This window comes from Canis lupus, chromosome 4 (assembly GCF_003254725.2).
Source record: "Canis lupus dingo isolate Sandy chromosome 4, ASM325472v2, whole genome shotgun sequence".
In the NCBI taxonomy this organism is placed as follows: domain Eukaryota; kingdom Metazoa; phylum Chordata; class Mammalia; order Carnivora; family Canidae; genus Canis; species Canis lupus.
The window spans coordinates 35,406,712-35,423,101 of NC_064246.1; the positions used below are offsets into that span (position 1 = coordinate 35,406,712).

Below are 16,390 nucleotides of genomic sequence, written 5' to 3' on the forward strand. Positions count from 1 at the left end.
GTGCCAGGAAGCAAGCTCGTTGGGTATTCTCCGAACCTCCCCCTCAAATAAACACCCCGTGAAAATGCTCCGAGCCACTGTTCCACGGCATCGTCCAATGAGCTGGGGCGAGAGTCCGCTTTTGCACGCACTAGGTCTGCCGCCCACCCCGTCACCTCTTCGGAGCCCTAGCAGCCCCTGCGTTTGCACGAGAAGCTGACCCCTAAGCCCTGCTTCCAGTCCAGTGCTGGGAAGTGAGAGAGTCGGTGGGACCCTTTGCAGTCCCCTGGGACTGGGTCTGTGTGCACGTTTTCACCACTACGTAGCTGTGCGGCCCTCGTCGAGCTGCTTGAGCTCCCTGGGCCTCAGTTTCTTCGACTCTAAAATGGGGACAGGAGAACGATGCTCCAAAGGGCATTAGTATGGGTTTAGCGTGAGGTGGTAGTAAGTCGCCCTGATCCTCGTTACTACTCTTTTGGCTTCCTGTGTGTTCCCAAGAGATCACAGCCTATATAAAGTGGACCCAGACTCGGGGAGATTTGGGTGGGAGGTTCCGGCCCACCTTGCTCTGCAGAGGAAATGCATTTCTCGGTGCACAGAGCCAAGAGCTAAGGAGAAAAGGAAAGGAAGGAGAATAGAGAATATTTCCACAGTTGAGAAGTCCTAGACCTCTACCGGTGGCGTCTCTGGATCCCTGTCCACAGACCGGGGGGATGACGGGCAGCCCTTCACCCAGACTTCCAAAACTCCTGGCCCTCAAGGACAAAAGAGCTGCGAGCGGGTCCCCGTTCCCATTTGGGGTATGAGCTGTGAAAAAGCAGCTGAAGGGTTTGCAGGGGCACTCAAGACAAGAATCCCCGGGGCCTCCCCAGGCTGCCGGGCCCGAGCGTAATAAATCTGCGAAATAACAAGCACAAAGGACTTTATAATCAATGACAGATTTTATTTTTGCTCTGGCAAAATCCATCCGCGGAGCTAACCTTTTATAGGGAAATAACTACCCACTTTGCGACTCCTCCTCGGCCCATATTCTCTTTCTCAAAGTCGGGGAAAGCTCCGAGCATCAAAGTCAGCCCCTCCGAGAGCTGTGGCAGGAGAAAGCTCGGCTTCCCTGGGCGGGAACCCAACCCTCCCGTGACTTCCTAGGGTGGCTCGGGCCATTCATTTCTGTTTTGCTAAAATACCCGTGACATGTGAATAAACCAGGATTACAGAACATTGTCTCGGTCAGTAATCTGAGCCGGCCTGGGCTCTGGTCTGATGAAATATGGTGCTCTCTGAGCAAACATGGGAATTGGTGCTCCTTCTCGTCAGGGCTGAACAGTGGGACTATTTAGAACTGATGCATGAATGCGGCCCTGTGGGGAGTGCTGGCCTGCGGGGCGCCCGGGGGAGGGGGCCGTGGTGCCTTGGCCAGAGCTAGGCTGTTAGGAGACTCCGCAGGGCACCAGCCGGAGACACTCGTGCCTTAGGAGCCTTTCAGGGCTGCCTGTTGCTTACAACCCCAAACTGGCCTTCTTAGAGCCTGTGCAGGAGGGACAGAGCCTTCCATCCTGTCCTGGCATCCAAGCCTGTGGCCCGGCCCGACTGCCCCTGCTCTGTCCCCCTGGACCTCTCCAATCTCTGTCCCCACCGGTTCTCTTGTGCTCCAGATTCAGAAGGACCCGCATTCTCCCAATACAACTGCCAGCCTCCTCTGGCAGCGATTCCCTGCAGTCACGTGGTGCCCCAGCACCCAGCACCCAGCACCCCCGCGCGACCAAGCGCTCATTCCCCAGCTGCCAGGGTGGCGGCCTGCTGCAGGCTCGTGGCTGAGAACGCCCCCAGGAGCCGCCTCACCCACGCTGTCCCCCCTCGGGACGGTCCCCATGCGGCCACTGGGCCCTGGAGGACTGAAGGCCTGAGCTAGCCCCAGAGCAGGACAGCTCTGAAGGCTCCTTGGCTCCAGGACTTGCCGTGGGCTCTTCCGGGGGCCCTATCACGGCTGCACCACGTTCATCTTCCCCGTCCGATGAATCCCGGTTTCCACGAGTACGTTCCCGTAAACGTCTGCATACACGTTGCCGTCGTGGGGTCTGCTTCCTGAGACCCGGGGCCTGTGATGGCTCGTGCAGGAGAGATGTGAAACCACGGGCTCGAAAGTGGCCTCCGGGGCTGAGTCGTCCACCGCCCCGTGGCCTGAGGACCACCCCCCCAACGGGGGTAGCTAGAGTCCAGATGGCCCTTGGCGTGCGGAGCGCTGAACCCTTGAGGGTCAATAGCTCAGATATTGAGGGTTCAGGGAAAGTTATCATCGTAAAGACAATGGAAATGGTTGGCTCCTGCTGCGTGAGGTGGATTCAGGAGAGATAGATCACGGACTGCCAGGGCGATCAATCGCTCATTTAAGCCAAAGTGTGCAAATCAGAGAGCCTTCCCGGCAGCACGTAAAGAACCCCTTGCAGCTGGTGCCGTTGAGGATCTGGCTCAGGACTTAAACATGAAGGTAGCAGACTCAAGTGATGGTTGGATTTTCAATCCCAGCAAGTCTGTCATGCCAAAGTCAGGGTCCTGGTTGGGAAGAAGTGGGACCCTGAGACTGGGACTGGGGCGTCTTGGTTGATGCACTGGAAACCCTTAAAACTCTACACCTGCTTGCATGCTCTGGGCCCACACTTGCTTGAGGAAGATGCAGATATAACAGGCGCCCCTTTTGCAACCTCCCCATACGTTGGCTGCTGGGTGAATACTGGGGTCAAGTCACCACGAAGCTCAGCCAGTGGAGGGCTGTGACCACCAATAGGTAAAGGTACTGTAGACTGCAGTGTTTTAGGACAGGGTCACCATGCAGCAGAAGAACATGCTTGGGACCGGGTCCTGGAGGGCGCTGCACCAAGAAGGGGGATGTAGGGTTGGATAGGGGAGTGCCTCTCAGTACAGAAGCACTGTCCCGTGCTGCAGGACTTACACCCGGCAAGGGCCCCGATAGATGGGCTCACATGCTCGCCGGTTGGCTCTTGGATGTGAAGGCCGTGCGCTCAATGACGTACCAGTGACGAATCGCCACGGTGAACGATGAGTCTGACAGGGCCTGGCCCAGCCCAGCTCACTGGGCCCACAGTCGCGTGCAGCAGCCGCCCACCCAAACCTCCAGCCACGGTTGCGCTGAGCATCCCTGGGGACTGCCACAATCTCCACGCTGGTTTCTTAGTCTGTGGGCAAAGGACCCGGTGGTGGGGACGGCAGGTGGAGGCTTGAGCTCATGCCCTCACTCCTGCTCTGGCCAGATTAAAAAAATCAAAATCAGTATCGTGCCCCAAAAGGAAGGGCAAAGGTCAGTATCAGCCGGGTGAACATGAAGGACGATGCTTCCCCAGACCGGTCCCCACAGGACCGCACAGAGGCGGACAAGGACACAAACCCCTTCCCGGGGCGGGGGGAGCTCCTCCACGGGGCCGCATCACAGGCTTCCCTTCCCTTCCCAGTCCCTCCTGGCTTCCGTGCTTCGGGGCCCGTGGGGACGGACGGGAGGCACCACCCTTCACAGACGGTCCTGTGCTGTCTCAGGGCACAGAGGCTGTGCTGGGTGCCCAGCTCCCGGGGCTCCCCGCCCAGCTCCGACAGCAGGCAGGGCTCACAGCGTGACATGGGCACGGTGGTCTCCACGGGGGAGCCCAGCAGAGGTGCCAGCTGAGCAGAGAAGGATCTAGAATGTGTAACAGGGGAGGAGGAGGAGGAGCACCAGGGGTCCTGAGCCCCGCTCACCTTCATACCCTTTGGACCTCCCTCTTTTGAGGTCTCCCGGGACCCGAGACCAAGCAAGATCCTGGGAGCGGTTCCCAGGGAGGGGGCCTGGCAGGGAGCAGGGCACAGGAGCTGCTGGGGCAGCTTCAGGGCCCCCAGGACCCCGAGTGCTATGGCCCCCACCCCCGGGGACCCACTGCCCACTTCACGCCCCGTTCCCCAGGGCCCCCGGCACCCCACGAGCCTGCTGCCCTGGAGGCCAGCTCGTCCTGGGCCCTGGGTAGCTTCACAGAACGCTGCCACCTCGGGTCACACTCGCGAAGTCGACTAACGGGGACACCTGGCCTCGGCTCTGCAGGAAGAGACGCCCCTTCTGCCCGTGAAACGCGTCTCGCCGGGTGGAGCGACCTGCCGCCTGTGTGGCTCCGCGGCTGGCCGGCTCGGGCCCCACGCCCTGTCCTACCCCTGACAAAAGCCAGCACCCGGCGGGGACTGCAGCCCAGGGCAGGTCACCAGGGGGCCCCGATGGCACCACATGTGGGCTTGCCCTTCATGACCTCACCCTTTGAGGCGCCCTAGGCTCTCGGGGTGGTGCACGCAATTCCTGTGGTTGGCTTCCCTATATGGCACAGCTAAAGGGATTTCTGTAGGGAGCCAGGGCCCTAAATCACTTGACGCTGAGATCACTGAGCGGAGGAGATCACCCCGAGTGGGGCTGCCTTAATCAGGCGAAAGCACTTTCCAAGAAGGCGAGGGCCTGGGGCGCCTGGGGCTCCTTGAGCCTCTGACTCTTGATCTTTGGCTCCGGGCATGATCTCAGGGTCCCCTCCGGCCTTACCCTTCCCACTCCCCTCCTCCTCGTGTCAGAGTTGACCCCGTGACTCTCCTGTTTATGAAGCCTTACTTGCTCCCCTCGCCCCTGGCGTAAGAGGCCCTGTCAGGCTAGTCCCCCCAACTCTCCTCCACGCCCTCTAGGCCCCCTGGTTTTCTTCTCACTCGTCCTATGCCCTCCACTCTCCCAAGCAAGACTTCCCTTGGCCTAACACGTCCCCGTATTCCAGACCTGCCTGTGCAATCCTCTCCCACCTTCGACATCCAGGGTCAAGTTCCACGTCGCCCCCGAAGCCCTCCTGGGTCCACCCGAGCCTCTCAGGCCCCTTCTTGACCTTCAGAATGGGGCTCGCCCCATGAGCCTCCTGCACCTGGCCTGACTGCGTACCCTTGGGGCTCCTGGGGAGACAGCGGTGCTGAGAGCCTGTCCTATGGAGGTGCTCGGGGGGCAAAGACGGGTTTGCTGAGGGGCTGCGGGAGGGGAGGGGGGCCCAGAGGCCTGGGGTGATTTCCACAGTCATTCACAGCTCCTTGCCTCTCCTCTGGGCCCCTGAGTGGTAGGCAGGAAGGAGGAAGAGTAAGGGAGTGAGTTTATCAGCTCCGCGCATGTGGGTGGTTTCCTCTGGTTCTAGAACGGTTGCTCGTCCTGCTTCCTGGGGACTCACGGGAACCAGAGTCAAGCTAGCACAGCTGGGAAGGAGGGGTTGATGGCTCAGATAACCAGACAGCGCAGAACAGTGCGGCCAGGCTTTGGGAAAAAGCCCCAGACGCCCACGTTGCTAGCACCCCCCTCCCTCCCTCCCTCCCATCCTCCCATCCTCCCATTCTTCATTCCAATCCGATCTAAAATAAAAACAGCCTTAATGTTAACTGGTTATACAATTACTATTTGGCTATTGTAAAACAAAACAAAACAAAAAAAAGACGAGAATGCCGTGTAAGGTGACCCTGCTAACATTCTGGTTACCACCTGCACACAGGTAGGCACATTGTTCTCTCCGTAAGGCTCCAGGTGGTAAACATTTTAGGCTTTGTGGGCCACGTGATGTGCTGCCCCGAGAGCGTCACGGACAATATATAAATGAATGAGCAGGGCCATGTGCCAATAAAACTTTATTTGTATAAATAAATGATGGGCCGGATCTGGCCCGTGGGCTGTAGTTTGCCAGTGCCTGGCACGGACGTTTTCACATAGCCGCTCATTCTGTCCCTTCGGAATAGTGGGGGTGGGTGGGAGGGCCGCGGTCTCCTCCACAGCTTGTGGCCGGTGAGGAAAGCCATGGCTCCGGAGCAGCCCCACTGGAGAATGGTGGTAGAGGACTCGGACTGGGCTCGTGGCCAACCTGGGAGCAATCTTGAGAGACCTGCAGGTGGAGTTACCTGGCCGCGACCGGGTGGTGGAGCCACGTCTTGCATGAAAGTATGGAAAATGCACTGGAGACGCGGAAGGTCATGGCCGACCCGTACCTCCTGCGTCCCGGACACCGGTCAGCCCATGGGGGACCAGGCTTGGTTGTGGCTATGGCATGACTTAAAGAATCCAGATGTGTTTTACTGGCCGAGTCCCATTAGCTGTGTTTGCCTACGTAGGGGTTCGTCGGCTCCCCGGCTGCTCGCACCTTTGCAAGTGCATGTTGGGCTGGAGGATGTTTCTCCCAGTCGGTGCTCTCTCGTCCAGATGGACTCAGAACATCGGTCTCCTGAGACCTCCCTGATTTCTTCTCGACGTTTCCTCCTTGCCCTGTGGCCCTTCTTCTAGTCCCGCTTCCCGCCTTTGATTGGTCAGGTTCCAGGGTGTGAGCAAGCTCCTGCCCCGCCAGACCCCGCAATGGCCAGAGATGAGCTCTGTGACCCTCCTATTCCTGACCCGTATGGCGAGCCCCCAACCTCCAAGCCTGCCTGTGGAGCCAGCACAGCCCCTACGGTGAGGGCGTCTGTCCTGGCCCAGGCAGGCGGTGCTGTGGGTGGAGGCCTGTGCTGGAACCCCTCGCACGTTAGAGTCCCGGGGACACCTGCGCCCCGTTGACCCCCTGGCTGCCTGGGGTCCCCACACGCAGCTCACTTCTGGGGCCAGCCCACCTGAGTGCGGCCCCCGCTCCGGCCTGCCCGGTCCGGCTGACCGCTCTCCCTTCTTGGCTCCACTCACCCCCGGCCTCACTCACCCCCGGCCTCAGCATCGACCTCCTGTGCATAGCTTACCTCCTGGCCCCAGAAGCACCCCCCCATCTCGAGCTGGGGAACAGGGAACGGGAGTACTGGCCCTGCCCAGGCACTGGCTTCCATTTGCTCCTGAAAGGCCTGCACTGAGCCAGGTGGAGGTGGGGAAGGTACAGGGGTGGGGGTGGGGGGGGTCTTCTGTTTTTCTTTTTATTTAAAGTCAGTCAGGCCTGTGCTGCAGAGCAGCCTTAGTCTTGGAGGTAGCTTGCAGGAATTCATTTGCCGCATCCCTCCGGCAGGCAGAGGGCAGGGTCCTGGGTGCCTGGGGCTGGGGGGCTGCGGGGCCACAAGCCATCCAGCCAGGTTGCTCCAGCCCCCCAGGGCCCCAGGGCCTCAGGACAAGCAGGGGTCCCACCCCTGGGGTCTCAGGACAAGCAGGGGTCCGTCCCCCGGAGCCTCAGGACAAGCAGGGGTCCTGCCCCTGAGTCAGTGGGGAGTGACTGGAATTCTGGTGGCCTTGGCCTCACCCTACGACTGATGCCGGCAGCTCGCGGTTTTCTCCCCAACGTGGGGGCGATGGCACCGCAGCCAGGTCAGCTCTGGAGGCAGAGGCAGGGAGGCAGGATGGGACTGAAGGCCAGGCCTCCCAGTTCGGGTCTGGGTTGGGGTCTGGGTTGGGGTCTAGGTTTGGGTCTGGCCCTACCACACACTGCCTGCGTCGCCTGACCAGGTCCCTCCCTTTCAGAGCCTCAGCTCCCAGTGGTGAGAAGGCGATGGTAACGCTGCCCCTTCCCCCAGCAGCAGGATGGTGGGCGCTCCCTCGAGGCTCCTTCCCTAGCAGAGGGGACTCGCACCCCAGACTCTCAGCACCACCAGGGACAGCTGTCCCGGCACCGTGATCCGTGCCCCACCCCCGAGTGGCTGCACTTGCGGTGTCCCTCCCAGTCATCTACCCCCTTACTCGGGGCAGAGGCGGGTCCCAGACCCACCATCTGAACTCTGGGGCCCTCGGGAGGTTTCAGGCAGCAGGTGGGCTTGTTTCTACGCGGGACCCATGGGTCTGAGATTGCGGAGCAGGAGGGAGGAATGGGTGTCCTTCCTTTATGTGTCTTTTTTTTTTTTTAAGATTGTATTTATTTATTCATGAGAGACCCAGAGAGAGAGGCAGAGACACAGGCAGATGGAGCAGCAAGCTCCACGCAGGGAGCCTGATGCAGAACTCGATCCCGGGACCTCGGGGTCACGCCCTGGGCCCAAGGCAGGTTCTCAACAGCTGAGCCCCCCCAGGCGCCCCCTTTACTTGGAAGGAAGGAAGGAATAGGTGGTCCCCCGGCTGGCAGCCCATGACGGAGCTTACAGGGTGGGAGTGGGGCTCTCTGAGCTCCGCAGAGCCCAGTGGTTCTAGAAGGACTTCACCATCCACAGGTGACATAGGAGCTCCACGGCTGCTCCCTGGGTCGTCTTCCTGCTTGATCCCATTCACGGGGACGGTGGCCCTTGGCTCCCAGGGTGCCGACGGGAAGGTGCATCTTGGACCCGCCTTGCCCCAAGCTCCAGCGTCCCCCCGTGTGGGAAGCCAGGGTGCAGCATGAAGCTGCCTCCAGACTGTGGCTCCAGCGATCTGTGGCCTGCGGGGTGCGTCCCTCTGCCAAATCTCCAGCTGTCCTCATTGGAAATGAGGCCTTGGGGGGCGGGGAGGGGGGGGAATCAGCACAGGGTTTTATAGCTAATCACTGTGCTGATGGCTCCCAATCCCTTAAGAGACAGACGGACGCTCTTTGGGGACAGCGATATTATTCTTGCACAAGCCTGCGGGTCCGGAAACATACCCAAGGGAAGGACAAAAACATCCTCCTTTAGTGGGGACAACAGGGAGATAACAGCGGTGGTGAAGGAACCAAAGGAGCGAGCCAAGTCCTGCCGTGCACCAGTCACGGTGTCACTGCCCCAACACAGCGCTTGGGGGCTCTGGGATGTACCTGGCAGCGGGTCTCTCTGGCCTGGGCCACACCCGCGGGAAGAGAGAGGAGATGGTTCCCTCCGTGACCACCAGCACAAGGGGACTGACGTGGGGTTGGGGGTGAGCGCACCCCTCAGCCCACCACCTGGGTCCATCCAACAGGGGCTGTGTCCAGGGTCCCCCGGGTTGGTAGCCGGCCCCCCACCTGCAGCCACACGGGGGCTTAGCCTCCCCCCAAGGATGGTCGGGCTCCTCTGGGGCCTTGTGGAGACTCCTGACTGGGGGGCTGTGGGGGCTCTGGCCAACGGCCACACTGCGGGACTAGTACCTTTGTCCTCGGGAGACTTCCTGTGGTTTACGAGTCTTCAGGTTCCATCAAACCCCATCAGAGTGGAAGCTTCTGGATCGAGAAGCTTCTCTGTTACGGCTCATTGGGCAGAGGCCTGGCAGGGCGGCTCATTTGCTGTAAGCCTGGACTTTCTCTGCAAAACATCAACATAACTATCAGACACATCCACCCGTTGGAGGCACTTTGGAAAATACCAGAAAGAAAAAATAATAATTATCTTTCCTATTACAGAGTTCGATAGCATTCCACCCTCGACTTTTCCTGTTTGTGTTTTTGTCCTTTTATACGGCTACGATTATGCAATTGTACACGTTCATACCATTATGGCCTTTCTTTCTTTCTTTCTTTCTTTCTTTCTTTCTTTCTTTCTTTCTTTCTTCTTTCTTTCTCTTTCTTTCTTTCTCAAATGTTCCCTAAATATATATTTTTTTAAGATTTTATTTATTTATTCATGAGAATACACAGAGAGGAGAGAGAGAAGCAGAGACACAGGCAGAAGGAGAAGCAGGCTCCATGCAGGGAGCCTGATGTGGGACTCGATCCCGGGTCTCCAGGATCACACCCTGGGCTGAAGGCGGCACTAAACCGCTGAGCCACCGGGGCTGCCCTCCCTAAATATTTTAACTAGTGGCTGAGGACATGTTGGTTAACTAACCCATTTCCAGCTTTGGCTGTTATAAATAATAGTGCGGTGACCATCTTTGGGTATTTTAATTTTAATTTTTTAATTTTTTAATTTTTAATTTTTTTATTTTTTTTTGCGACCCCTCCCCCGGCCGGGCCCGCCGAGGCGGGGGTGGGGCCTGGGTATTTTAATTTTTAAACCCGGGATCCATTCTCTAGAGTCGGCTCCCAGGGTGGGCTGTGACGTCACAGCGTGAACACCTCTGGGTTCTTCGTCACCCGTGGGAAAGGTCAACCTTAGGATCCACCTGTGTGGACAGGTGGGATGAGGAGAGTCCTCTGTTCCTTAAACTCTTGTCCCTCTGTCCCGGGCTGCCCAAGCAGCCCGAGTCTGACCGGGAAGTGCTCCCCAAGCCCCTCCGCCCCTCTGCCTTTCCCCATTCCCTCCGTTCTCCCCCGTTGTCCACACCCCTGGGAAGCCGTGGTCTTCAGAAGCCTCGAAGGGCCTGGGCTGTGCTTGGGGAGTGTTGGACGACTGCTCCTGCCGTCCGGACGTGCTGTGGAAAGGCCTGGAGTGCCGACACACGTGACGGGCACTGCCTCCCCGTGTGGCCCCACAGTAACCGAGCGACTAACCCGGGTGCCTTCCTGTCTCTTCAACGTTCAAGCCAGGGGTCCCAGGTTCAAAGGCTTATGTCTGACTCATCTTTCCCATTCCCTGAAGGCAAGTGCAATTTGCAAACACGGAACACACATGTCCCCCCCCCAACAGAAGCCTGTCCCTCGGGCTGGCCTGGCCCAGGTCCAGGCAGGGCCAGCCACGGCCACACCCAGGCCGGCGCAGTGGCTGGCCCCGCCTGGACAGTCCCCTTCCGATGGCCTCAGCCTCCCCATCCACACCAGGCCCTGCGTTTTCCACTCTTGGCTTTCATTTTCCTTTGTGTTTGGGCTCAGGAAGGAGGGGAGTCTGGTCTGGGAGCTTCCAGCGGCCTGAGGGGCACGGTCAGGACCCCGAGGTCACCGGGGCCTGGGAAGGGATGAGTAGAGCGAATTTTACAAAGGAAGATGCATTTTTCAGGAGAGAGGAAGTTTCCAAAGCAACTTCCTAACTCCGCAAATGCGCACGGGGAGGTGGCGCTGGGCCCAGCCCTTAGGATCCCAGAAGCAGGTGGTGGCTGGGCCCTCTGGGCACCACGGGGACAGCCCGGCTCCCTTCAGGAGTGTGTGCGCTTCTGAGCCGGGCGTTGGGGGCCCTCACGGAACAGCGCAGAGCGTTCTGGGCTCACGGCAGCCACTCCGGTGTCTCCAGGGACAGAGCCTGTGGCTTCGCTGAGCCGCTTGCTGCACCGGGGAGCTGGTCTGCCCCTTTCATGTACCTAGGAGTAAGGGAAGGCATAACGGACCAACACGTCCTCCCTCATGGAGGGGCATCACATGCGTCCCAGGGTCACCTGCTGGCCACCGGCCCAGCCAGAAGAACCAGCAGAGTGAGGCTAGAACTTTCTTCACTGCTGTGACTCCATCACTCATCGGCTCTTTTCAATGGACCTGCATTCCTTCCTGTTTCCACGAGGCTTGGTTCCTACCTGTCTACCCTCCTGGGGACAAGCTCCGCGTGGCAATTCCCTCTGAGAGTGTGGTGTGGACAGCTGAGGAGCTCTCAGATGAGCCGGCCCTTTCAGGAGCTGCTGGCACCCCCGCTCTGGGCACGCAGGCCTGCAGACACCATTGCTGTGTGGGGCCGTGGGTGGGCTGTGCGGCCATGGGGGGCCGTGGGGGACCATGGGGGGCTGCATGGGCTGTGGGGGGCAGCGCAAGGCCGCATGGGGCCATGGGGGGCCTGTGGGGCCGCGTGGGCCTGTAGGGGGCCACGTGAGGCCGTGGGGGCCGTGTGGGGCTGCATGGGGCTGTCGGGGGGCCGTGTGAGGCCGCATGAGGCTGCATGGGGCCATGTGGGGCTGTGGGGCTGCATGGGGCGGTGGGGCTGAGTGAGGCCGTGGGGGGGCCTCTGGGGCCGTGTGGGGCTGTGGGGGACCGCGTGGGGGGCCATAGGGAGGCCTGTAGGGCCGTCAGGGGCCATGGGGCCGTGGGGGGCCACGTGGGGGGCCATGGGGGGCTTGTGGGGCTGTCGGGGGCCATGGAGCCATGGGGGGCCACATGGGGGGGGCCATGGGGGACTTGTGGGGCTGTCAGGGGCCATAGGGCCGTGGGGAGTCATGGGGCCGCAGCCCAGCCCACTCTTAGACCCAGCTCACACTTCCAGCCCTTGCTGTGTGCGGCCTGGCAGCACAGCCCAGAGAAAACACGACAAGCTCCTCGACGTATCTCGGCTCATTTCATCTCGGTTGTGTTTTGCAGACTGGCTCTGGGCCCGGGCCTCGGCGTGGAGCTCCCAGAGCTGCGTGGGCCCCGTGACCAGGGGGCGAGGGCCCTCACGGGGGGAGGACAGTGTCCCACAGCCCTGACTCTGTGATAGCTCACAGCAGCGGTGCCCAGGGGCACCATCCTCTACTTATCGGGGACAAATTCCAAGTTTTAAAGAAATACAAGCAGATTAAGTCAAACCAAAACTTCCCCTCAAAACTCCAAGCCTTCACAGAGAACCCTGCCAAGGGCTTTCTCTGGGGTTGCCCGGGGCTCGCGCGTTGCTCGGAGCTCCCCCCTCCGCCCCCTGCAGCCCTGCGGCCCGACAGCCCGCTTTTCCATCCCACTAATGGGCTTTCTCCCGGGCGTCCTGCGTGCCGCCTCCCCGAGCCCCTGTAGCGTGGCATCCTTGCCTCCATCCCACACACGGGAAAGCGCTGTCGCGGATGGTGTCCTCGGCCCATGGACAAAGCCGTAGACCGGGTTTGCGCGGGAGCCCCCTCTGTTGCTCGAGGCCGTGGCTTCATCTGCAGCCCAGGCCACCCGGTGGAGGTAGACACCGAGCCACGGCCACGCAGCGGGCAGCCTCACGCACGTTCCTCCCAGTCCTGGCAGGCAAAGGCCGAGCGTGAGCCGTGAGGCCTGCCTGATGCAGAAATGCCCCTGCAAAGTGAAGACTTGCCTCAAGCCCCACTCTTCGCTGCCCTTTGCCTTTTTCCTGCTCCGTCCTTATGGCAAAGGGCGTCTCCCCAACCCAACGGGTACAGCTCGGACCCGGAGGCTCTCCGGTTTGGAGACGCACCGGCAGTGGACGGGAGCCCAGGCTTAACCGCTGGCCTTTGAGTGTAGTCGGGGGGTTCTCTCCCACGACTGCCTGTGAAGGCTGCTGATGGCCCATTGCTATTGCCCAGGGAAACCGGGGTTACCTGCGGACCCCATTCTGTGCACTCTTGTCTTTATGTCCTTTGTGAGCAGCAGAGAGCTTTAACTTTGGATCATCATCTGTGCCGTGTGCTTGGTGGCTTGGCCAGTGGGCTCCTGAGCCGGTGTCCAGAAGGACAGGCTATCTTTGCCTGTGACAGGGGGAGCTTCTGGGGAGGGACGCCAAGGGAGCAGATATTTGAACAGCTTTCACTGGTTATGGAAACTGCTGGACCATTCGCGTATCCTTCAAAACCTCACTCAAACCTGCCAGACCCTGGCTGCTGTGGCAGGTCTTGGCTTTCGGCACCGCAGGATGGGGACATGATGAGGCCAGGGACACATATTCCTAAACAGGCCGTGTCAGCAAGGCCTTGGTCTACCAGCAGATGACAGCGGACAGGAGCCCCTAGGGCTGGGGTTGGAGGCACTGCCCGCCAAGGAGCCACCAGGACAGCTTCACTGAGGGGAACACACGCAGGACAGGAGCAGAGTGGAGTGGGTATCACCCCAGCTGGAGACGCCACCTCACACGACGGCCTCTTTCCTGAGTTTATCTCCCCTTTACTCGCAGATGAGAGCAAGAGGAAATACGATAGGCTGGTCATTTTGCATCTATCCCTCGTTATGAGTTGAATTGTGTCCCTCAAAAATTCATATATTGACGTCCTAACCCTTAGGAGCAAAGAATGTGACCTCATCCATCTGGAAATATCAGATGTAATTAGTTCAGAGGAAGCTTTGGGCCACTAATCCGATATGCTGTTCTCATAAGAGAGGAAGTCTGGAGACAGATACACACAGAGAGAGAGAACCCTAAAGGAAAATGAAACCGAGGAGTGGGGTTGTCTGCAAGCCGACACTGTCAAAGACGGAGAACAAACGCACCAAAAGCCACAGGATAGGTACGTCACACGTCATTCCTTCCGAAGGAGCCCAACCTGCTGCCTCCTTGATCTTGACGTTCTAGTCTCCTGAGGTCAAGCCAAGGGCCTCTGTCTGGTTCAGGCCTCCTCTGGGGAAGCCAAAGCAATGAGTTTCTGTTCGTTGAGCCCCCAGTTTGTGGCCCCGCAAGCTGAATACCTGTGCCATTTAGGGGGTACCCCAGTCCCGTGGAAAAGATGGTAACGCACCCACTTGGTAGAAGAGGAAAACAAGGCTCAGAGAAGTGACTTACCTGAAGATCCTCAGAGGTGGGATTTGAACCCACACCAGTGTCACACCCAAACCCACTGCATCCTATGACTCGAGGGTTATTTCCTCTCCGGCTTTGTGTGGGCGTCCCCGGGGAAGTCAGGGAAGAGCTAGACCATTGCCTCATAACACTGCCTTCTCCAGATTCTTCTGAGAGGCAAAGCTACCCACTGGGAACAGGAGCTGTCGGCCCCTTTTCAGGAAGCCAGCCCCTGCACAAGCCAGCTCCTCCGGCTGCCCGGACAAAATGTTCATCCCGTTCGGGCCTCCCCCAGATGGAGCTGTGCTCCTGCCTCAGGACGTGCCTGGGGTGGACGTCCCCTTCCGACGGCAGAAGTGCCGCGACACGGGTGCACGGATGCCCCAATCGTGCGTGGTTCATGAGCTTCATCCACTCAGTCCTGTTACGGGCGTGCACGTCTTTTCATCTCTGCAAAATGGAATGGGAAGCGAGGCTAAAGCTCTGAAGAATTTTTATTGGCCCCGCCTGTCATTTACTTTGGCTTCGTAAATCAAGGAGACGTCAGGTTGCAAAATAAAGGCAGCCCCCCAGTGAAGTTCCATCAGGATGTGCTGCGGGCGCCGCATATTGTGCTACGGGGTCAAGCACACATCTCAGCTGTCCGTGGTTCCGTCCACTACACGGGGGCCCTCTTTCCAGTTAGTTTCACTCCTCCGACGCACATTCGGGGCTGGGGCGGTTCTTAACGAGGTAACCATTACTCTTTTCAGGGTTTTCCCCATTAGCTTGACCTAGACTCAAAAGCAATTTTTCAAAAAAAAGCAATTTTTCTGAGGCCATAGGATAAAACCAGGCACCCCATCAGCGGCTTCCACCTTCCCCGGCATGAAGGCCTGGGACACAGCGGAAGGTCTGACCTGTGCCCGCCTAGCAGCAGGCAGGTTCCCCTTGACGCACGACAATGTTGACGCACTCCTGGTGATTCATCCCTAAGAGGATATTCCTGACGACTTCCGTTCCTTTCTGCTCACTCTCTCTCTCAGGTAGATAAAATCTTTTTTTTTTAAAGATGAATAAAAAAACACTGTATAATATTTTAAAACATGAAGGATAAAGAGAAAATCACGAGCACGGAGAGAGAAAACAGAAACACCTATAAATGACTAAAAATCCAACTGGCGTTTCATTAACAGAGATTGTTGGAAATCTCTGCAAAAAGTAAAACATGCTCATCTTATAATATTACTTGTTATGAAGGCGTAGGAGTAAAATATGATTATTGTTTCGACAAGAAATTGAGTCTTATTGTGTAGAGTATATACATACTGTATGGAATGTTTTGCAATTGCTTTTTCTTTTTTTTTTTCACTGAATAAACCAAGGAAAGTTCTAGATCAGTATATATTATTAACGCATTTGAATTCCTTCTGTGTTTTCCATATTTTGTCTAACCATGCCCCTCTTGGGGATATTTAGGTTGTCTACAGTTTTTGACTCTTGTCCATAATCCAGCTATTAACATCTCTGTGTTTTGTTCAAGCATTTCTATAGGATAAATACTTAGAATTAACATTTTTGAGTAGAGGAAATTCCCACTTCAAGTCCTGAGAGATGCCACTCACTTTCCAATCAAAGCCATACTTGGTTTTCCCCAATGCCCTGCAAGGGAGCCCGACTTCCCACCTGTTACACCTTCAATATTATGTGCCATTTATATTCTTTGCTAACCTGAAGGGCAAAAACCATATTTTGTTGTTTTAATCTGCAGTTATTTGGTTATTAAGGAAATTGAGCCTCTTACATGTTTATCAGCCTTCCCTCCTCTATGATGTGCACTTAACAACGTGTCCCTTCCTTTGTCTATTGGATTGTTTTAGATTTTTGTGCACTTTTTAGTCAGTCCTTTATTTTCAAAATAATATTTCTGTTTTCATATCTTGCTTACACAAGCCTGTCTTTGACTCAAGATTAGAAAACATTTGGTGCCAGCCCATGTTCTTGGTTGCGACCAAGAGAAACCAACTTTCTCTAACTTAAGCAGCAAAGACATTCACTAGAAGGATATCAGGCATCTTAGTGAAAGGATGGGGGGTTTGAAAACAAGTGTTGGGAAAAAGAAGTCAGATTAGAGGGAGGCCAGGGAACCAAGAACATGGCAAAATGGGACTGGGGGGGCAATGGGGTACTGTGGGGACTGTCTGGGGCCCTCGTGCCCTTGCTCCAGGAGGCCGGCCGCCAACGGGCTGTTCCTTGGTTCTGCTCCCATCGCCTGCACTTGGCCCAGGGCCTCGGTGCTGCCAGCCCCCGTTACCACTTTCCACCACCT

The 16,390-nt window shown here is 57.8% G+C and overlaps 1 long non-coding RNA gene across 1 annotated transcript; it reads right to left on the reverse strand.

Annotated features, from left to right (window-relative positions):
* Positions 1-7,196: 7,196 nt before the first annotated feature.
* On the reverse strand, positions 7,197-14,555 carry LOC112651802 (uncharacterized). The gene is made up of 3 exons (XR_004815341.2): positions 14,086-14,555; positions 8,979-9,132; positions 7,197-8,372 (listed from the first exon to the last, which is right to left on the reverse strand). It is a non-coding gene; the product is annotated as an uncharacterized LOC112651802 (long non-coding RNA).
* Positions 14,556-16,390: the final 1,835 nt, after the last annotated feature.